The sequence below is a fragment of the Bradysia coprophila genome, unplaced genomic scaffold, assembly GCF_014529535.1.
Source record: "Bradysia coprophila strain Holo2 unplaced genomic scaffold, BU_Bcop_v1 contig_476, whole genome shotgun sequence".
In the NCBI taxonomy this organism is placed as follows: domain Eukaryota; kingdom Metazoa; phylum Arthropoda; class Insecta; order Diptera; family Sciaridae; genus Bradysia; species Bradysia coprophila.
The window spans coordinates 4,036,624-4,061,135 of NW_023503727.1; the positions used below are offsets into that span (position 1 = coordinate 4,036,624).

Here is a 24,512-nt window from a genome sequence, read left to right on the forward strand (position 1 = left end):
ATTTTCAGTAAAGACTGAAAGCTTCCGGTTCAAATGTTTCCATGTACTTGCCACACCTTCGGCAGTAAATGGACAAGTGTCTGAAGACGAGGACAACAGTTGATATTACGGCTTTGTTACTTTTTCCAGTAATGGTTAATAAAGTACCCATTTGTGCACTCACCTCCAAACATTATACCACCAGCTTTACATGCACATAACTTTATCTCGAGAAACTTGCATAATAATAATTTCTCTTGGATTTAGGTTTTCGTGCCGCCTTTTTCCCAAGAAACAACTAATGCGAAATAGCCACAAAAGAATATTAGCTTAAAGGCTAAAGTTTTGTTTTATTGTCCGAGCCAAACTTGAATGTAATGTACGTCGAAATAAGTATGAAAAAGAAGTTGTGCTGAACTTAATTAGGTTGCAAGTTGTTGTTTCGAATCATTAGTTTTGATGTATGGTGAAAGCATTGGCTCGGATGTTGTTTCATATTTAACATTAAACCATTTTGTGGGGAGAGAGCCAGGGCGGTTTGGTGATGGTGAAAATGAGAGTATGGGTTTGCGTTAGTGGAAGAATTGTTGGAAATCGATTCTAACTTTGCGAGTGGCTTTTATTCAGACAATACACGCTGAAGAAGAAATAGTTTTTAATGGTTTAATGGCAGGGCAGGGCTTATTATTCAGAACTTTTTCGGGAATTCTAAAGAATTTTAAAATTCGCAATTTTCTTTATGCAATCCTAACTTTTCGACGGCGAAATCGTCCCTAAAGTGGATGCAACGTTCCCGCGTTGAACTGTGATACTTATTCAGTGTAACAGAAAATTCGTTGCTCGTTTTTCCTTCGCTGTATCTGTTACTTTGAGACTACTGACGTTTCTGACGCCTCAGGTGAAAAACTGTTCTCTCAAGTGTTCATAGTGGTTGAACTTACGTTTTTCTGCTTCCTCTTCTACCCAACACAAGAAGATCTAGTATTGTATGATGGAGCAAATGTGTCAGTTGACTTAAGTGCTCGTTGAATTAAGTTGTTGACAACTTATGTTTTGCTGCATGACAGACCATGCTAAAACTCGAGCCTTGTCAACTATTTCAATCACAGAATTTTGTACTGATATTGTAATTTCAGCTATTTCGAAACCTTTCCAACTACTCAACTGCCTGTGTGTCCGCTAAGGTACACAAAAGTTGTAAAATATCCTTAAATGTTCAAAGTTTTTTTTTAGAATAATTTTTTTGCTGACAAAAAAATCCAAAAATGGCCGAAAAAAATGGCGGAAGTTGGAGGTTCATTTTTTTTCTGCTTAAATCCTTGAAATCCCATCGAAAATACTTAAGAATACCGAAAACTTTCTTCGGGAAGTTTGTAGCCAATTCAAAATCCTATTCTTTACGTTTAAAAAAAATTTAAATCGGTCAAAAACTTCAAGAGATGTCCCGCCTAGAGTGCACTTTTAAAATAAACTGAGTGCGCTACAGGGTGGTTCAAAGTTCGCCGAGATATTTCGTTTTTTTTTCGTATTCTGGACATTCTAGACATTTTTCGAAAATAAAAAAATGTGCAGGATTTACTTATTTTACCATTACACGCCATTTAAAAACGAAATAATTAAAAAAAAATAACAAATTATTTTATATGCATGAAGATGCGTAAAACAAAAATTTTATTTCCAAATTTCAATTTCATTGTCAAGTAACTTGCAATCTTCATGCATAAAAAATTATTTAAGTATAATATTTTGAATTGGCTACAAACTTCCCGAAATTTTTTTTTTTGGGATTTTTTAGTATTTCGATGGGATTTCAAGGTTTTAAGAGTGATATCGCCAAAACTTCAGGTGATTTTTGTAACTTTGGGAACAAGCGGTCTCCGATTTGAATGAGTGATAGCTCGTTGGATTCGCCTTTTAATTCTAGGAAACACGTATCTTTCACTTTTTCTATAAAAAAATTTACTTTCTGTGAAAAGTGTTCAAAAGTGAACACATGTCAGAGGGTACCGAAAACAGTTTTTCGACAATAACTCAAGAAAAAATTATTTTAAATTATATTAATGTTGTACGAATGTCGGCCTTGGAAAGACCTACAGGTAGAGTATACGCACAGCTTGGTGCGAGTATATCCGCGAGAGTTATTACTAATAATATAGTGAATGTTCGGAGAGTCCGCCTTCTCTGCAGCTTCTATGTTCCGCGGAACTGAGGATGGGGTGTGTAGCTGGCCTCACCCACTATCGTCCCACATATAAATAAAACCAGTACTTTTGTGCTGCAAGCCTACCGAAGTCTTGTAAAAAAAAGTTGGTGCCAAAATGCAGATTTTTTCCTTCTTTCTGTACGCCCAACTGCTGAAACAGCGTCTGGAACGCTTCTACGGGAATAATTTCATATAGTCTACTATTCTGTTTCCTTATACGCTTCGCTATGTCGAAATTGCCTAAAATATACCGTCCACAACATATACGTAAATAACTATTCCTGCACGATATAGTTCGGGAAAAACTGACATTTCTTAATGAAAAATCATGGCAAAATATGTCGTATTTCCTAGCTTGGTACGAAAAATACTATTTATCTAAAATAAACAATGATGTGCGATGTGAAATCACTTTAAACAAAACTGCAGTCAATTAGACGGTTTAATCTAAATTAGAATTGAAAAATCTCTTCTAAAAGTATGAGTAAAAATTAAAGATTCTAAAGTGATTTCACATCATTGTTTATTTTAGATAGATAGTATTTTTCGTACCAAGCTAGGAAATACGACATATTTTGCCATGATTTTTCATTAGGCGGATTAGTAATAACTCTCGCGGATATACTCGCACCAAGCTGTGCGTATACTCTACCTGTAGGTCTTTCCAAGGCCGACATTCGTACATCATTACAATAATTTAAAATAATTGTTTCTTGAGTTATTTTAAAAAAACTGTTTTCGTTACCCTCTGACATGTCCTCACTTTTGAAAATTTTTCACAGAAGGTAAATTTTTTTTCAAAAAAATGGCAGATACGTGTTCGCTAGAATTATACGACGAATCGAATGAGCTATCACTCATTAAAATCGGAGACCGCTTGTTCCCCAATCACCTGAAGTCTTGGCGATATCACTCTTAAGCAGAAAAAAATGGACCTTCAACTTCCGCCATTTTTTTTCGGCCATTTTGGATTTTTTGTCAGCAAAAAAATTATTATAAAAAAAAGGATATTTTAGAACTATTTCCACATCGATATCTGTTTGGAAATGGGCATGAAAATTCAGTGAAGTCAAAGTGACATAACGGCAGCTCCAGGCGGAACGAGTGAGCTGCTGGAGTTGCCCCTGACAGATCATAATGAAATCATAAAAACAATTTTACCTCAATTTGCACGATCCTAATGTATTTCCCAGCCTTAGCGGACGCACTAAAAATGATTCTTCAGAGGTAGATCTCCGAATTTTATCGGATTGTAGTTGATTTAGCAGAGTAGAATGCCAAAACCTGCTTTCCTAATTGGTAAGTAAGGGTTCCGTTATTCTTCAAAATTAATAAATTTAAGAATTTTTAGATATTTAAGAATTGTCTTCTTCTTCTTCTTCTTTTTCAGCCTGTTTCTATCCACTGCTGGATGTAGGCCTCTCCAACTTCTTTCCATTTCGTACGATCCATTGCCATTTGTTGCCAGTTTGTACCTGCAATATTCTTAATTCCGTTTGTCCATCTCTCTGGTGGTCTACCTATAGCTTGTCTTTTATATGGTCGCCAGTTCATGATCTTTTTGGTCCAATGTTCGTCTGTCCTTCTTGCAATATGTCCCGCCCAGCTCCATTTCAGAGATGCTATTCTTTCCATGACATCAACGACCCTGGTTTGTTGTCGAATCCATTGATTCGTCATTCTGTCTCTGAGTGTTATTCCAAGCATACTCCGTTCCATGGCTCTTTGTGTCACTCTCAATTTATCTTCGGATGCTTTCGTTAAAGTTAACGTTACCGATCCATAAGTGAGCACTGGAAGGACACAAGTGTCGAAAACTTTGCGTTTCAGACTATTATTCATTTTGCTTTTGAAAATTAGTCTGAGTTTTCCGAACGCTGCCCATGCAAGACCAATCCTACGTCTTATTTCTGCAGTCTGGTTGTCCAGACCCAACTTCATTTTATGTCCTAGATATACATAGCTGTCGACTCGTTCAATGACAGTGTCACCAATTTTGATTTCTCTATCGTCCCCGATGTTGGTCATGACTTTTGTTTTCGATAAGTTCATCTTGAGGCCAACTTTGCTTGCCTCTTCACTTAACTGTTGTAGCATAAGCTGAGCCTGACCTAGATTCGCTGCTATCGGTACAATGTCATCAGCGAAGCGGAGATTGCTCAGGTACTCTCCATTTATCTTTATTCCCATTTTACTCCAGTTTAACTTCTTAAAAATACTCTGCAGAATCGCCGTGAATAATTTCGGTGAAATAGTGTCACCCTGCCTTACACCTCGGCCGATTCTGAATTTCTCCGTGCTCTTATGAAGTTTTATACATGAAGTAGCATTTTTGTACACATATCGAATTGTGTTGGAGTACCTTGAGTCTACTCTACATTCGTCTAATGCGTCCAATATCGACCATGTTTCCACTGAATCGAAAGCCTTTTCGAAGTCTATGAATAGCAAGACTATGTCGATTTTGTATTCACGACACTTCTCAATAAGCGTTCTCATCACCTGCAAATGGTCGTTTGTGCTGAAACCAGATCTGAAAGCAGCTTGATCAACAGGTTGGTAGAAGTCGAACTTGTTAGTGTTCCTCTTCGTAATGATTTTCATAAACAACTTGTAGAGTGTTGACAATAGGCTTATGGGCCGGTAATTTTCCAGCTTTGTTATGTCTCCTTTTTTATGCAGCAATGTAATTACCGCATTTTCCCAGACTTCTGGGACTTCTTCCCATTGGAGACATTGATTAAACAAAGCCGTGATTGCCTTTAATAAGGAGTCTCCACCCAGTTTAATGGCTTCCACTGGAACACCATCTTCTCCGGGAGACTTTTTGTTTTTCATCTCGGCTACTGCGGCCTTGACTTCATCAACAGTTATGTCGGGCATATCCTCCGATCCCACGTTGCTTATTATTGGTCTATCTTCGGTTTCTTCCGTTGGACTCTGTCTTGCTGAAGAAAACAAATTCTCATAAAATTCTGTTGCAATGTTTAATATCGCATTTCGATCCGTTTGGATGTCTGGGCCGTTCCAAATAGATCTCAAAACTTTAACAAATCGTTACCCAAGAGCTAACACTTAACCTTGCAGGTTTAATGAATGCGTTGGTTGTTACTTTCATACATTCGTTGGGTGTTTTATATTTTCGTGCTCTGAATGATAAATGAGAATCAAAATCCAATGATAGAAACATTCTGAATTAGACCAATTAGATTCTATAAGCGTTTCGAAGCAATCGATTCGAATTGAATGTTTCAGATTGCTGGACATTCTCGAAAAATGGATACGGTTCAATATCAAATTTAAATTCTCTGTGGCAAATCGGAATTTGTATTTCAAATCGTTTGTGTAACCTGATTTATGTGATGCTGTGTACGTTTGTCGCAACAGATTTTTAGAGGTCACGAAATCTACTAATTGTGTTAATTTTCCTTCAACCTTTTTTTGTCCCCCCCATCTTCGATTCAGCAATGGTAAATAGCAGACAAGCTGGGAGACAACGATATAACGGAATTGAAACAAATAATGGAAGAATAAACGGTTTCCATAAAAGAGAAGTTATTTGATCTAAAACAAACTTAACTTGATTGATGTAATATGAATCCGAAGCGGATATTTACCCTCCTTTTAATATCTCGTTTTATCCCCTCAACTTGATAGTGGCGAGGACATTATATACGTATACATACGATGATGTAAGCATATACCAGTCATATCATTCAATGTTACATGGGCGCTGCATTTATATTGCGAGCTGTGTACACATGAATTGTGTACTTTTACTGAGAGTGAACGCTATACACTATAAAATGGATGGATGGTGTTGTGCTAAAAGAAATATGACTCAAGGGAATCGCTTCATAAATGCATCAAATGGCTTTCCATTGTGGGAAAGGAAAACAAATTTTTCCTCCGTTTTATTGAGGAACGAGTCTTCGACTCCGGGTACACAAACAGAAAATGACATATTCTGTGAATATGTATCGAACTCACAATGGGTTGCAGGTTGCAAAAAAAGAAAATGCCTCTTTGATCTGTATGCACAACATTACAGGAATTGAATTTTTATAATTCAACAGAAATGTTATTGCGGCACAACACTCGCTTCACCTGTTTGAAAAGGTGAAGACATTGTTAGGATATTCCTGTTATGTTGAAAACATTGCACATTGCATGACTCGAGTCACAACAACAAAACTGTAACATATTCCCATAACATGAACCCCCCCTGTACATATAATGGCGAATGTTTTATATTTTGTCATCCGTAATGTGTTTTGCGGTAATAGAATGCCAGAAACATGCACATAAGCAAAATACCAGCACCAAACAAAGGCTATGTTTTGGATTTTAGAAATACATTAAGAAATCTCACATATCTAATGTTGGGTTCATGTTACGAGCTCTTACATCGTCTCCATATATAAACAGCATAACTTTTCAGTTTGTGTGAAATATTCGCTAGGCAGATATAAATTTCGTTTGCACCAAAATGTGCATTTATGCACAAAGCCCGGGATTTAAATCACATTTATTTATGATTTATGTTGGAAAGAATTTATTTGTGGATTTATGAAAACTTTCCACCAGCCATTTCTGTTAGCTTCGGGATAATAGCGGGGGTTTTATCAAAATCACTGTTTCGCTTTTTGACGCTCGAAGAAGAATTCCAGTTTGAATGAACTCTCATTATAGCGTTAGCATTGTCTTTTCCAGCTATATAACGGCGTTACGTATCACACGCCATAAATCTTGTACACGTTCCGGTTTCGAGTCTAACCTATTTTAGCAAAGCTTATACACTGCCATTGACTTAACAGAGAAAATTATAACTCGATCGAACACAATGCGTAACAAACTACCTACAATATAAACAGGATAGTGCATCCGAAGTAGTTTTTATGCGAAAACTTTTGTTGGGCGTCGTGGTGGGTGGTATGAAAGCAAGTGGAAAAAATAGAAAAAATATATTTTTTGTGCACGAAAATATCGCAATGTGGTACTTCTCGACACAACCGCTGCAATCACATCTAGACACAAATCTATACACACAGAGCAAACGACCAGGCACCAACTGAATCCGAAACGAAAAAGTTTACAATCTTTATGTTGAATCTCACTGTATTTTCGGCAGATAGTCTCACCAGTGTTCCTACAATGAGATCATTCGTAAATTACGAAGGGCTTTTTCAGTGCTGTCATCAAAATTAATTCCACCCCGCTTGCTTTTGAATCTTTAGGTCGCATGGGCCCAGAAAAACAAAGAAATTTGTCACGAAATTAGGATCTTTGATGAAAAAAGCATCAGGGGAAAAGCGTTCAACCAGGGCCTAATATTTGAGAACAGCTTTTGAGAATATTGAGATTTTTGAGAATATTTGAGAATTTTGAGAATTTTGAGAATATTTGAGAATTTTGAGAATATTTGAGAATTTTGAGAATTTTGAGAATTTTGAGAATATTTGAGAATTTTGATAATATTGAGAATTAATTCTCGAACTAGGTAAAAAATAATGTGTCATATCCGAACTTCGGTTTATTCTCATTAAAAAGTTTAGAGCAACATGGATCCGATGAAATCGTCGCTACGGAATTCATTAAGAATTTATTAGGGAAAAAATTAAAAAGCCTTTGACAGTGTATGGCACAGGGGTCTTCATCACAAAATGTCTTGAATTCCCTTTGTATCTCATTAAAATTGAGCAATTCTTCCTCTCCCAGCGCTACTTTTATGTGCGTTATGTGTGAACGACCACAAGTCTAAAATTTTCCTAGCTTTGGCTGGCGTTCCAGAAGGTAGAGTATATCGAGACCCACTCTGTACAACTTCTTCTAGGGCATAATATTTATTCTCAAATATTATCAATATTCTTTTTATTTTTAGATAAGCGAAAAAAAGACTGCTGAAATTGCACAGCCAGTAAAAAATCGATCTTTTCATCAACAGAAATTACAATAAATAAAATCGTCCACTCTATTCCTTCCCAATGTTCCAAGAACACATGCTGCGTTTCCTCTTTGAATAGCAATTGAAATTCTTTGCGATCAACGATCCTAATTTCGCAACAAATTTTTTGTTTCTGGACCCATGCAACCTAAAGATTCAAAAGCAAGCGGGGTGAATAAGTAATTTTCTTTAAGTTTTCTATAATGATTAAGTATCACACAATGTCACATCCCATAAAAGAGATTTACCATGACTCCACGGAATTAGAGTCATTCCATCAGGTCTTTACTGTCATCTCTAGAAATTCCTGGTGACTGTAACAATGTTGGAACATCTGCAGCAGAAAAAAGCATAAGAATCATGTCGCGGCGTTATCCCTGTCTTAACCTTGCATGATAAGCCATGCAAACCGTCCTTTTTAACTAACTCAGCACAGACACACCTATACTCCTCGCATAATTGGGATCCTAAACGTAGACCAACAGCAATCCTCGCAGCATTGTTATCTAATAGCAAACCTAGCTGACTCGACGGGGCAACTTGCAGCCACTTTGAAGATTCTTTAGTAGATGACGCAAGCAATCATCCACCTTCCTCTCATCATCACTACCTGGAACACATTCACTAGGAATCGAACTTACTAATCCCAAAACACTATCATCGACCACCTTAATATCAAACCTACTCAAAATATCATCAGACAGACTAGACGTCGAATACACAGACGACAGATACACAGGAAGTGCCAATTCCTCAACTTTCAGAATACCTAATCCACCTTGAGCTAACGGCAGGGTAGCCTGATCCCAAGAAAAATCTAACAGCCTAACATTAGCAATCGCCTCAAGCGTCGAACGAAAAACTTCATCTACCTACTTCAAATAAGCATTCATAGAAAATGCCTTAGAAGTATGCAACAAATAGTTAAACCTACAGCTTCCTAAAGATTTCCTAAAAACGCACAAAGCCGGATGGACATCCATCAACTTCAAACTCTCGCACATCCCATCACCTTTATTTCTTCAATCTTAGAAGAACACATCCTCTCTAACTCTCAATATTGTTAAATATTCTCAAATAATAATCTTCAAATGAAAAATAAATGTATTAAATCTTAGTGGAAGCAGGTTCGTGATTCATGAAAAAATCCCGATTTTAATACCAAAATGCATGATGATCGTTTCTAACTGCTGGATTAGAGATGAGCGGGAAGTGATTCTTTTACTCTGTACCCCTGGGCCAGTTAGGGAAAATGTATAGTCAATATTTATTTCTGATATCGGGGAGAACAAGGGGGAGAACACGTGAGTAACTGATGCCCGCTATCTTCTAATCTCGATAACGCTGTGGTGAATCGCGGTAGGGCGGTTTCCGGTCTGACTAAATAATAAACTATGAATCGACAGCAATCGCGCAAAACAGCGGTAGAAGAGTGTGGGCATCAGTTATTCACGTGTTCTCCTCGATATCAGAAATAGATACCGGCCCTGAATTTTCCGAACTGGCCCAGGGGTATTAAAATCGGGATTTTTTTAAAGCATTCATGAAGCACGAACCTGAATCTACTACTGAATCTACAGTTTTTTTTTTCATTTCAAGATTTTGACAATATTTGAGAATATTGAGAATATTTGAGAATATTGAGAATATTTGAGAATATTGAGAATTTGAGAATTTATTCTCAAATATTAGGCCCTGCGTTCAACAGATTACTTATTGCAAAGAATTTCAATTGCTATTCAAAGAGGAAACGCAGCATGTATTCTTGGAACGTTGGGAAGGAATAGAGTGGACGATTTTTATTTATTGTAATTTCTGTTTTTTGAAAAGATCGATTTTTTACTGGCTGTGCAATTTGAGCAGTCTTTTTTCGCTTATCTTAAAATAAAAAAACATTCCTAAATAAATACGCGTTCCGTGAAGTTAAAACTATGTTTTACACTCCCACCTAAGGGGTATATGGACTGGACATAGTTTTAATTTCCCAGGTCGCGTATATTTCGCAAGTCACGTACTTCTTGAATTATTTAATTTTGATGGCAGCACTGAAAAAGCGCTACGTTTTATGAATGATCAAAAATTTTCGTTTTTAAGTTTTGTGCAAAAACCGTTAGAACTGTCAACTCGAGCTGTTATCAAAGCTATTAATATACCCCACCAGCACCATATATGAAAGAGATATATACGACAAAGTTAAATATTCGTGGAACAAAAAAACTAGCTATCAAAATGTAATGAGACTTTGTAGCTCCTACAGCGCTTCAGCGCATCGCTACACCATCGTCTCGTACAATTTTGACAGCTAACTAGCTCAAATTCGGTACTACCAACACATAAGATTTTAACCTATGTTTTTCTTCTACATTTCGTATATATCTCTCATTAATATATGCCAGCACTGTATTTCGATCGCACTACTACACATAAGAGGGCGCTATTTTTCCGGGACTTTTTTATATATGCCTAGTCAGACCTTGGTGTCTAGGCCCCAAAACCAGTCTCAAATATTTTTGTTCTTCCATACCTGGCTGGTTGTAAGTGGCCAAAAGTCGAAAAATGGGGTTTCGTGGTTCGGATTTAATTTCCGTAACGTGGCGAGGACACGGACGTGTGTAGGTTCGTTGAAAATCTGAGGTCGAGCACTCCCGGGGCAAATATAACCTTCAAAAAATTTGATGATAAACGGCCGAAAATATGACAACCGGAAAATTTCTAAGAATCGATGGAACCTCGATGAACTTTGGCGAAGGGCTGCAGCCTCACTAACGAAATTATTAGATTAAATTATTATTTAATATGAATGTGGAGGACCTCAGATTTACAGCGATACATATTGGTAGTAGTTTGGCACGTGACCATTTAACAGATAAAAACTGTGTGTTCCACCCCGCCAAACTACTACATATGAGTATCGCTGTAAATCTGAGGTCCACCACATTCATAATAAATAATAATTTAATCAAATAATGTCGTTAGTGAGGCCGCAGCCCTCGCCAAAGTTCATCGAGGTTCCATCGATTCTGAGAAATTTTCCGGAGTTCATATTTTCGGCCGTTTATCATCAAATTTTTTATTTATAAAAAAAAAGTCCCTGAAAAAATAGCGCCGATTTCGGTCAGTCGAAATTCAAAAGAATCCATCTAAATGATTTTTTGTGAACCACTTTCACTTAGTGGAAAATGTTTAAAATTTAGAGGGAAAGTCCCCCACCTACACAGCGTTCATTTTTATCACTTCCCAAAATATTTGCACCCATTTCGATTTACTGTAGAAATATCGAGATAAAAAAGCGCCAAACAAAATTATTACAACTTTTACCACCCCTTCAACGCATGTTTACTTTCTGACCTACGGTGAAACGTAAGTAACAGCAATAACAAACAAAAGCAACGTCAACAAATAAACTAATCCTAATCTGGAAGCGTACACATTTTAAATATCAAAATTATTATCAGAATTTTAATAAAAAAAACATTTTTTTTTCTTGAATTACAGAAGGTGCCATGAATTTTAATATTTTAGCAATATGGGCATGGTTTGATAAATATTTGACTATTTACAAGGCACGTGTACGGCCGCATGCACACATCATCCATTTCTGAATTTTTCTCTTTTAACGGATACCTCTACCACAGAAAAATGATGATAATTTCAATATATATTACATTTTGATTCAGTTAACTCGGGTCCGTACAGTTGGGCATGTGTCTTGTTAGGTTTTTACTAGAAAAGTGAGTGGTTGATTGATGTTCGATAAGGGTGTGAAACAATAATGGAAAAATATAAATGATCTCGAATTAACTGGTTAGCTTCCATTGTGTCATTGGGAGGGATTGACAGTCCTTGGTGATTGCAAAATTACCAGTAAAGACTATTGTAACTTCGGACAGCTTATTGTAAAAAGGAAAAGAAATTTAGTGTTAGCTAAAGTTAATGATTCGCGATAATTTCGTTGATATCACCAAACTAGCACTTAAACTTAACTGGAACTCTTAACTGTGAGGCAGTTTTCATTTGGAAGACAAGTCAATCAGATTAAACACTATCTCGTTTTTTCATCACCCTCCTTCATTGTGTTGTTCAGATGATTGCATATTAATTTGGAATCGATTTCGTGGACATCGGCAAAGTCAACGAAATCGTGATGCTGAATGAAAACGAAAATTTTATCTGAAATTCAATCGGCCCTTTTAATTGTAATATTAACAAACACTTTTAGTAGATTAGCAAGATCATGAACCGAAGCGATAGCGGAGGTTCGTGACGCTAGTCGACTCCCTAAGAAAAGAAAACAACCAACGGGAGACTAAGGAACCTATATATAGGCGAACATTTTAACTTTTCCAACCTGAACCAAATCAAAAAAAAATTATGTTCAAACGAAAGTGCTCGTCAATACGAGTTCAACGAGCTATAGATCATTAAAAACAGTGGTCCACATCCGGAGAAAACACCACTTGAAAACCACTTGAAATGAATCATCTTCACACATTTTCAGCACATTTTCCATATTCGAGTTAATCGAAATGTTTCATGTGGATTTGATATACGTATCGAACCACTACATCTGTTTGCGAAAACTGCGCTCGCACTTTTGCCAAAACTTATATTAATTCAATCTTAACACTTTTTCATCGGCAAATCAATAAATTTTATTGAAGTTTTTTACTTAATTTCTGTAAATTTAATTAAAACATTTTCATGCACATTTCCAAAAAACACACTTAAAACACACTTATATGAAAGCCATTATTTCATTCATATGACAAAAATATGACAGCTACATTTCTATTATAATGATTGTGTAGTAGATCAGTGTTGCCGTGCTTCATATAAAATGTGCGCGAAATTATGAATTTGAAAAATTTGTTTGTTCGCAAAATTTTTGGATCATTTTGGAATTTCAGGTTTCAGGTTTCAATGTGGAATTTGTTTTAGGGTTAGAATGTCCAACAAAATGGTGGAAAGCAGCCATCTTGGAAATTCTTTGAATTTTTTGTATTTATATTTAGGCCTATATGGCACATACACAGTTGCAGTAAATTGATAATCATAGAGTTTCGTTGACGGATAACTTTTTCCGGCATTTCAAGAAAATAGCGGCCATCTTGAAATTTCGTATTTTTTAGATATTTTCGGCTATAGAGAGTTAGGATAAAGTGTCGCTTGTACAGTTTCGTTGACGGAAGACTTTTTTCGATATTTCAGATCATGTCGGCCATCTTGAAATTTCGTATTTTTGAGATATTTCCTGCTGTACGGCATGTAGAGAGTTAGGATAAAGTGTCGCTTGTGCAGTTTCGTTGGTGGAAAACTTTTATCGATATTTCCAGAAAATGGCGGCCATCTTGAAATTTCGTATTTTTGAGATATTTCCGGCTATACGGCATGTAGAGAGTTGGGATAAAGTGTCACTTGTACAGTTTCGTTGGTGTAAATCTTTTTTCGATATTTCAAGAAAATGACGGCCATTTTGAAATTTCGGATTTTAGAGATATTTTCGGCTATACGGCATGTAGAGAGTTGGGATAAAGTATCGTTTGTACAGTTTCGTTGGTGGAAAACTTTTATCGATATTTCCAAAAAATGGCGGCCATCTTGAAATTTCGTATTTTTGAGATATTTCCTGCTGTACGGCATGTAGAGAGTTAGGATAAAGTGTCGCTTGTACAGTTTCGTTGGTGGAAAACTTTTATCGATATTTCCAGAAAATGGCGGCCATCTTGAAATTTCGTATTTTTGAGATATTTCCGGCTATACGGAATGTAGAGAGTTGGGATAAAGTGTCACTTGTACAGTTTCGTTGGTGTAAATCTTTTTTCGATATTTCAAGAAAATGACGGCCATTTTGAAATTTCGGATTTTAGAGATATTTTCGGCTATACGGCATGTAGAGAGTTGGGATAAAGTATTGTTTGTACAGTTTCGTTGGTGGAAAACTTTTATCGATATTTCCAAAAAATGGCGGCCATCTTGAAATTTCGTATTTTTGAGATATTTCCTGCTGTACGGCATGTAGAGAGTTGGGATAAAGTATCATTTGTACAGTTTCGTTGGTGGAAAACTTTTATCGACATTTCAAGAATACGGCGGTTATCTTGAAATTTCATATTTTTGAAATATTTTCGGCGATACTGCATGTTCAACTTAAGAAAACACAATTTTAGATCATTTATCAGAGTTTTAATGTCCATCGACGCACCCAGTGCATTAAGTGGTTTCCAGTGTATGATAACTTGGCGCAAAATATCATAAGTGGAAACAACTTAATTGACTGGGAACATCGATGACTGTTAAAATTCGAAAATGTCTCAAAATGTTCCGAACCAAAAAAAGCCCACTGTAATTGTACGGTATGTAGAGTAGACTTGGGATAAATTGTCACTTGTAGAGCTTGCTTAACTCTATGTATTACCCAAAACTTCCAAAACAACTGATATCCCACAAAAACCTCAAAGAGGAAAAGGTGACGCTAGTGTAGTAAAAATTAAACTTCCAAAACATTTGATATCAGTTTTGGTGACGCATTCTGCGCCTCAACGTAATCAATTTTCACCAAGAAAATTTTGACAAGAAAATATGTCGACTAGAAGTTTACCGATGAGATTTTACAACGAAAGTTTTACAAAAAAATGCGTCACAAAGTGGCAGATGATTATTGTCGTATGAGGGGTTTCCTCAGCATCTGCCACTTGTGACGCATTTTTTTTGTAAAACTTTCGTTGTAAAATCTCATCGGTAAACTTCTCGTTGACATATTTTTTTGTTAAAATTTTCTTGGTGAAAATTGATTACGTTGAGGCGCAGAATGCGTCACCAAAACCGATACCAAATGTTTTGGAAGTTTAATTTTTACTCCACTAGCGTCACCTTTTCCTCTTTGAGGTTTTTGTGGGATAGATCTATTACTGAAGGAAGAAGATGTACAATTACTGAATGTTTAAATCTGCTACTAGGTTAGTTTTAAACAGCGCATTTTGGCATTGTAAAAATAATTCGGACTCTATTTCGCAGATGTCATTAATAGATTGAAGAGCGTTGGTTCAAAGCATTACCTTGTTATTGATACAGAATCTTGTACTTCACTCATTTTGATATCAAGTGGAGGCCGTACATCTTCTTGTCGTTACTGTCGACAATGGACACTGATAAAAAAAATTTCGTCAACATACGTCCAGTATGTATGAAATGGTTGGCAGACAGCTTCATTTCTGCCTTACTTCGGATATGTATATTCCAACGTCTGACATGTATATCGTACATGTCCGACGTATAATCACACATACTGTACGTGTCACTCGTATGTTTATACGTCGAACATGTACGATATACATGTCAGACGTTGGAATATACATATCCGAAGTGAGGCAGAAATGAAGCTCTCTGCCAGCCATTTCATACTTACTGGACGTATGTTGACGAAATTTTTTTATCAGTGGATGAATAAGGTTGAAATAAATATTGGCCTTGTCGCCTTGTGAGCAACACCATTCTTTACTGTTTTATCAAATCAGAAGAAAAAAGTAAAACGTGAGTTGAAAATGCTGCAATAAAATGCGAAACGATAAATAATATCTGATCAAGAGCATTCACTCAAGGACATATTAATGAAATTTTTAAATTTACTAACTCCACGTTATTAAATGAAAGATTTTACTCTCATTTAAGTACCAAAAACTTCGGAATAACAGAGCTGCGTTTCGACAATATCCACCTTATAGCCTTCAGTTATGTATATATACGAGAAAAACCGGAACATTGTCTCTGCTCGGGGAAACTTTATTCATTGGAAAATATTTCTACGTCTATTTCGGAACGTAAAAAGGGTATGGAGGCTGAACGTTATTCGTTATTAAGATGGATAATGGCCATTAGCAGGAAAGCAAAAAGTAAATCTTCACGGGTTGTTATGTGAGTGTGTAGTTGAGACGTTCAGATTTATACGAAGGACAAAAAACACTTAGTCGAAAATGAAATAAATTTCTCGATTGCCTCCCGTTAAAAAGTAACAAAGTGATAGAGATGATATTATATTGTGCAATGCTTGTTACACAAATCGTTTTGCACTTTATTGAGTTGTCGTTGGAGAGATGTCTCAACGCCGATAGATGAAATGATAAAAGATTTTTTTTTTATTTGATGACAAATTAATGTTAGGTACACGCGATTTGAGATGAAGTTTAAAAAAATACAATCAATTTCAACGGTGAGGCGGTCGAGGTGCTCTGAGCACTGATCACTATAGTAAGTTATAATTTGCATTAGTAACTTTTCTTTACGATATCGGTTAAAGCAATTTTCAGCCTTAATAGTTCCAGTGAGAAGATGTTGTATCGAAGAAATGTGTATATCATGGCCCTACGTTTGTGACATAAATCTGTCTATTTTTAGTGAATCATAAACTGACCCTTTAGAATTCATCCAAAATAGACAGATTTTCATAAATTTACTATGTCACTTTAATGAAACTTTATTGAAACTTTTGAACTACTAGCACGATTTGGCAAAGCACCTAGCAGGGTAGTAGAAAAAAATAAAGTAGTACTTTAATCGAAGTACCTTTTTTCATAATGTCATTGCAAAATTACCATTAAGGCTGCTAATGGTATTATTGGTATAAAAAAAACTAGATGAGGCGACATAACTACACGGTCAATATCGTCAGGAACGATATTATCGTTTTTTAGACGATAGTATCGTCCAAAAAACGATAGTATCGTTTTTTAGACGATACTATCGTCCAAAAAACGATATTATCGTCCAAAAAAATTTCATCCAGGACGATAATATCGTCTAAAATTATAAATTTTAAAATATTTTCAGGACGATATTATCGTTTTCTTGACGATATTATCGTTTAAAAAACGATTTTTTTAACGATAATATCGTTTTTTTTGGACGATACTATCATTTTTTTGATGATACTATCGTCTAAAAAACGATATAATCGTTGAAAAAACGATAATATCGTTTTTTTGACGATAATATCGTCCTGGATGAAAATATCCGCTGGACGATATTATTTTCTTTTTCCGAACAAATTTATCGTTATTTTGGACGATATTATCGTCCTGGTCGATAATTTTTGAGACGATAATATCGTTTTTAATTAATTTATTTTTTTTAATTTGAGACGATAATATCGTCCAGGACGATAATATCGTTTTTAATTTATTTAAAATAAAATTCTAGACGATAATATCGTCCTGGGAAAATTACACAGACTAATTATGAGACGATGTGAGAAAAAAAAATTTAACTCCTAAGTTCCGACACCGTTCCGGCGCCCGGCTCGCATTGCGGCCCTCCGCTTCGCTCCGGGGCAATAGGCCGGATCGCTCGGCGTGTTAAAACGCTTTTTATGTACAATCAAAGTTGGTATTCATTTCGTAAAAAGATGAATTATTTAGGGACCCAAAACTAAACGATAATATCGTCCTGGGCGATATTATCGTTTTTTTAAACGATAGTATCGTCCAGGACGATACTATCGTTTAAGAAAACGATAATATCGCCCAGGACGATATTATCGTTTTGGACGATATTATCGTACAGAAAACGAAAATATCCATTAGATTTTCTAGAACGATAATATCGACAATAAAACGATACCAGACAATATTTTAGAATTTTTCAATTTAGACGATATTATCGTCCTGGATGAAAATTTTTTGAGCGATATTATCGTTTTTTAGACGATAGTATCGTTTTTTAGACGATAGTATCGTCCAAAAAACGATAATATCGTTCCTGACGATATTGACGGTGTGGAAATGTCCCGCCACCAAAAAACTACTCTATTTGACGTGGTAAAACCTTTATTACCCTGCTAGGTGCGCTTTGATTTGGCTAAACTTTTCAGGGTGTGTCAAGGACGTAATTCTAAGAAACTAATTTGAAGGAATTTTCATAACATCTTACAATTTCTGAGCTATGACCGTTTTAAGCTAGGAAAAGGAATTAAAAGGAATGGTTAAATTAGGGAAAATATTTTCTGAAAGAATGGAATTCAAACGGAGGAAGGCCGAAACATCTGCCAATTTGTGACGCAAAGTTTTTTTTGGTATAATTTTCTTTCTAAATTTGTTTTGGATCGGTCTGTGGTTTTTAATAACAAATTTTTCAATCAGCTGTTTGCATTTTCCTCATTGTCTGCCATGTGTGATACTTTTTGCGTAACAAAGCTGTAAGCGTCACCCCCACCGATGTCAGTTCTTTTGTAAGTGGACAAAAGGACTTGGGTCACACCTTCACTGTAAGTGGTTTTGGGCGATATGTTATCAAACGATTATAAGTTGAAAATTGAAGGAGTACTATTCGCTATTGTATTATATAGAGACTATTTGCACAATCTGTGAATAGTTTCTTCTTGGCTCTTCGCACCTTCTTAAAATACATACTTTTCCAATGTCGAACAAACCGTCTATATTACTGGGTGAAACGTTCTATTTTTCTGTTGTAATCAGTAATATTTCTATAAACAAAGGGAATCACTTCAGACAAAAACATCAATTACTGGAGCACACGGAAAAAAAAGATTTGGAAAGAATTGTTTGCTAGAAATATATTTATAGTTGTGACAAATATATTTATATTTGTCACAAAATTTCAGGTAATTTGCTTGTCACAATTATATTTAATTATTTGTGACAAATTATTTCAAAATATATTCGTTACAAATATATAAATATTTGTAGCAAATATGTAAATATTTGTTACAAATATGTAAATATTTGTTACAAATATATTTAATTATTTATGACGAATTATTAAAAAAATATTTGTGGCAAATAATTAAATATATTTCGGACAAATATTTATATATTTGTAACGAATATAGTTAATTATTTGCTACAAATGTTTATCTAATATATTCGCCACAAATATTTATATATTCGATACCAATTTTTTACATTAAATTGGTATTGAATATTTCTTTTTTTTCCGTGCATACAGTTTGTGAAATAGTTATTTATCTACCAAGGTAGGTATGAAGGTATTTTTTCGCACTAGATGTCGATTGTCGATCCGAGGCGAAGCCGAGGTCGACAAGACGTCGTGCGCGAAAAAATACCGGCATACCTACCGTGGTAGATACAACGTTTTTCGCAATTTCGGGCCATAATCACCTTTCCAATGCAAAATATTACCAAAATTTCTACCAAACATTCACATGCAAACATGAATTCATTCGAACGATCAAGCAACCTGCACTATATACACATTGCAATGTGATGTATAGAGACGCGCTAAATAAAATCAAGTAGTCAATGCTTAGTATGTACGCTTCAACAATACGTTCTGTATAATTGTGTGACTCTGTAGCCGAATGGCTATGGTCGTTGCTTGGTGTTTAAAAGAATTTTGGTGTTGGATGTTCAAATCCTGGTCTGTGCAGAGTTTTTATTTATAAAATTTAGTCTTTCTTAAAGGTACTGAGCTATGTAGCGTGCGAAAAAAATGTGAAAAAGCCCAAGTGCGAAAAAATAATCAATAACGCACTGTGAAATAAATACCTTCAAAACGACATTAAATGGATGCATGGAAAGGTGATGATTATGGACCGGAATTGCGAAATAGTTATTTATCTACCAAGGTAGGTATGAAGGTATTTTTTCGCACTAGATGTCGATTGGCGATCCGAGGCGAAGCCGAGGTCGACAAGACGTCGTGTGCGAAAAAATACCGGCATACCTACCGTGGCAGATACAATTGTGTGACTCTGTAGCCGAATGGCTATGGTCGTTGCTTGGTGTTTGGAAGAATTTTGGTGTTGGATGTTCAAATCCCGGTCTGTGCAAAGTTTTTATTTATAAAATTTAGTCTTTCTTAAAGGTACTGAGCTATGTAGCGTGCGAAAAAAATGTGAAAAAGCCCAAGTGCGAAAAAATAACCAAAAACGCACTGTGAAATAAATACCTTCAAAACGACATTAAATGGATGCATGGAAAGGTGATGATTATGGACCGGAATTGCGAAAAATATTTTTAATGAAGCGATAACCATATTTTAAGCAGGAAATTCTTAAGAAAGTCGGTTTCGAATGTGCATTTCTGTATACAGAGTTCAATGATAATTAAGTGGTGTGAAACAAAGAAGACCGAAAGAAAGCTTAAAATGAGAGTTTAATTGATTCGAAATGTTATCAAATGCTAGTATAGGTCACTACCCGAGAGGAAAACCACTCTTTTGTGATTATCATGGTTAATCGGCAACATGACTTTTATGAATACGCACTGTAAATCGGTGATTAACCACCATATTTCACGATTAATTGTAGTTTTGCGACGATTCCCCCATTTAAATACAAGTTCCTCAATTCGTTATCATGTTAATCAAGTCAAAAAAGATAAAGTGGCCAACGTCACCCATACCTCCCAAGTGTTTTGCTGTAGTTTTTTAAGGCTTTCCAAGAGTTGCAACTTTTTTCCCTTAAAATAGCTTCAAAACTGCATGCACGACAAATTTCAAAATTTTTGTTGCAAACACCGTGTCAGTCGATTTTGGGCTTAACCGATAACTGCCTCTATTTTTTCGCTTAAAAACCATCCCAACAAAAATCTTTTCGAGAAAAGTGTGACGCAGTCTTTGAAGTACAATTTCTAAAATGAATGATATCGCTAGAATCAATCAATTTGGTAAAAATTATTTGGCAGATGATGAGAAAAACTAAGCCAGCTTGTTTGAACTAATTGGGTGTACAATTTAATTTTTGCGTAACGAAGCTGAAAGCGTCAACTCTAGCGATATCATTCATTTTAGAAATTGTACTTCAAAGACTGCGTCACACTTTTCTCGAAGAGATTTTTGTTGGGATATCAGTCGTTTTAGAAGTGTAGTCAACACTGCTTTTTAGAACAGTTCTAATTCAAAAATTTGACGAAATTCGAAAATTTGACGAAAATCGAAAATTTGACGAAAATCGAAAATTTGGCGAAAATCGAAAATTTGACGAAAATCGAAAATTTGACGAAATTCGAAAATTTGACGAAGAATGTAATTCTCTATCTGCCACCATTCAAGAAATATCTCCAAAACCCCAATTGACCCACCCATTTCCAATTTTTGACATTTTTTGCATATGCCCCTCTGTTCTACTCGTAAAACTCTGAGACTTTGCCGAAGAAAGTAACTCTATCTGCCACCATTCACAAAATAACTATAAAACCCTAATTGACCCACCCATTTCTAACTTTCGACATTTTTCACATATGCCCCTCTGTTCTACTCGTAAAACTCTGAGACTTTGCCGAAGAAAGTAATTCTCTATCTCTCATAACCCAAAAAAATATTAGTCCTTTCATCCTACGCTCGAGTAGCTCAAAATTTGGTCACTCTAATCACTCTAGCTCAACCAAATCTGCACCAATTTTTCTAACTATTTTTTTGTTTGATTCGTGTGGCGAATACCGTTCATTTTATGGGTCGCACGCCTCTGTAGGTTTCAACACAGCTAAGCTACAGCCGAAAACGCGTTTCCGTCCCTCGAAAACCACACTCAGAAACCACTTATCGAGGCCAAGAAAACAAAATTCTGGTTTTTCCTGGGGTAATGGCGTATCACATTTTCATTTTTATGCCCACCCTGAGGTTCCTGCAAAATTTCATGGAGATTGGCTGAATAGTTCCCGACATCGACCGTCGATAGATAGATAGACAGATAGATAGAAAAATACAGAGTAAGTTGAAAGATTTTGATTGTTTGGATAACGTTAATTTGGTGTATTTTCTATGAAAAGTGCCAATTTCAAAACGATGTATCTCCGGTAATTTTAAAGCTACATAATCGAGTGATAGCTCGTTTTGCTCGTATTTGAAGCGAGAATAAGATAGAATAGGATTTGTGGTGATGTAGGCCAAAGGAAAGAAACTTAAAGTCTCGCCTATATATAGTTGCCGCGTCTCAAAAAAATTTCTTCGTTCTTTTTTTGGAAGTTAGACTGCGTCAAGTCCTCCGCTATCGCTCCGGACATGATTCAACATCTTAACTCTCGATGATAATGAGTAAAAATGAACTCTTGATAAATCAAGTGTACGCTTTCAGACGACAGTGAGTGTTTGAAACCTGTGAAGTCTGCACGTACATAGTAATTGTATACGCAAGAAGAAAATGGTTTTTCTACTACATGGGCTACTTATAATTACCATCGCCACCCAATTAATAACGACCGAGGAAATGTTTTCAACCACCGAATTTCAACTATTGAATTCGACGGACTTTGCTTTAAATGAAGGGGAATTAGACGGCATAACGTTGATAAGTGAAAGAAACGTAAACAGTTGCAACGACATCAACATGACATGTCTTACTGAGCTTCAACTCGTAATGCTGGAGGAGGCTGTAATCAGAGTATCATTAGCTGAAATTGAAGAAGGAAACTTTGAATTCCTGTGGGACTTTTTGAAGAAGATAAATCCAGGCGAAGAACAGCCAGTGGAAAAAATCATCAAGCGAAGTGTACAGAAATATGCCAATCAAGCGTTTAACACGTCTACTTTACGATTAAACAGTTGCTTTGGAAATGGTTTCCTCAAATTAATAAAATTTGTGAATCAATCGTCAAATAGGAATTGGAAATTGGCTGGATATCAAACATTGTTCAGTGAAATTTCATTCAACACAACAACCAATCAGACACTCTCACTGTTTCTAAATTTACAACATTCCGTTAGTCAGGATGAATTGATCAACACCGATAAAGACTTCAAAACCTTGCTGAATAACATAGAATTGTTAATAGATGAATTCAATCAGTCTTCCCAGGATCTGTTCGGTAATTCAGATTCTCACTGTGGCCGGCCATTGATTCATTTTGAGTATTTAATTAAACGAATCTGTTCACTTTATCCAAATAAAATATTGCAGCTATGGAATGGGATATGGATGGAACATTCGTTGGAAGTTTCTCTTCAGTTTATATTGGAATTAAAAAAGAACAATCGAATCAATTACACGTTACCAGCTATACTGTACATAAAAAACGAATTATATTCTACTATTGACAATACTTCAGAATCCAACAAGACGTGTTACCTACGCCGTCAATTGCACATGATATTACAAACACTTCCAAAGAGTGGTACTTTAAGGAAATTATTATCACGGAATAAATTCTACATTAAAAATGCGTATAATCAGCAATATCTACATATGGAAAGCATACAGAAGGATCCTCGTATTTTCACGATGCCAGACCGAAACTACAGTTGGACAGTCGAAGCTTCACAGTATACATATCCAAAGAACATAATAGAAATCATTGACAGAGATCGAATATGGATTGTAATGCAAAAGTGTGCGGTTCATGATGAGTGGTACGCAACCGGGATTCGGGGTCGTAATCCATTCGATTTTAAAGCGAAATGGATTACGGAAATTGTTTAAAACGATAAACTCCGTCTACAAAATATCGAAAGTGGAGAATACTTACGTGTTGGACGTGAAAATGTCGTCACAACTTCGAACTTGAATGAATATGATCGGAGTAAATTCGAATGGATTCTGGAAAGCGTTCAAAATGAAGATTACTTTGACAAAGGGTATGAGTGCAGGTTCTCCGATAGATCGACTAAAACAATTTGGTAACACAATTGAAAACACTGTTATTTTAGAACTAAACTGATAGACGGCCAGTGTTGTTTTTTACGAAAGAATAATAAACGGGCTGTTTGCAAGAAAAGCAAGATTATCTTTTCAACAACTATTTATTAGTTCGGATAACTACGAATTGTAATAGGACTTTTTGAAGTATCCCCAAGTCACTGTTCATATTTGTACATATTCCGCCAATAGACCTTTTAAGTTGAAAAAAAAAAGACTAGATGGTCTGGAGGGATGAATTGACAGTTGACAGCTGTGATCGGTTCGCTTTTGGCCACTATCGTTCACTTTTCACTTTTATTCAACGAAAGTGAACACAATCAATGAAAAGCGAACAGATTGCAGCTGTCAGCTGTCAATTCATCCCTCCAGACAATCTAGTCTTTTTATCAACTTAAAAGGTCTATGAGTCAAACCACATCGAAACTTTTTGTCGTGAAGTGACAGTTTTGACATTGACATTTTTGACGTTGTCATTATTGACATCTGAAAATTTTTGTCATAACCTCAATTGAAAACGTGAACTGAACACAAAACTTGTCTTTAAACAATTAATTTTGAATAATATTACAGAGTTATCGTAACCTTATTGTAATATTTACGATAATACTGTAATATTATTCAACATTAATTGTTTTAAGACAAGTTTTGTGTTTAGTTCACGTTATAAATTGAGGTTATGACGAAATTTTTCAGACTTCAAAAATGACAACGTAAAAAATGTCAAAACTGTCACTTCACGACAGAAAATTTCGATGTGGTTTGACTCTATACTTCGATTTTCT

At 35.7% G+C, this 24,512-nt stretch overlaps 1 long non-coding RNA gene across 1 annotated transcript in view; it reads right to left on the bottom strand.

Annotated features, from left to right (window-relative positions):
- Nucleotides 1-24,512, bottom strand: part of LOC119082779 — a 322,328-nt gene that overhangs the window by 206,363 nt on the left and 91,453 nt on the right. Inside the window, exon 3 of the long non-coding RNA XR_005088711.1 lies at nucleotides 4,545-4,551. This is a non-coding gene — a long non-coding RNA (uncharacterized LOC119082779). The remainder of the gene's footprint in view (nucleotides 1-4,544; nucleotides 4,552-24,512) is intronic.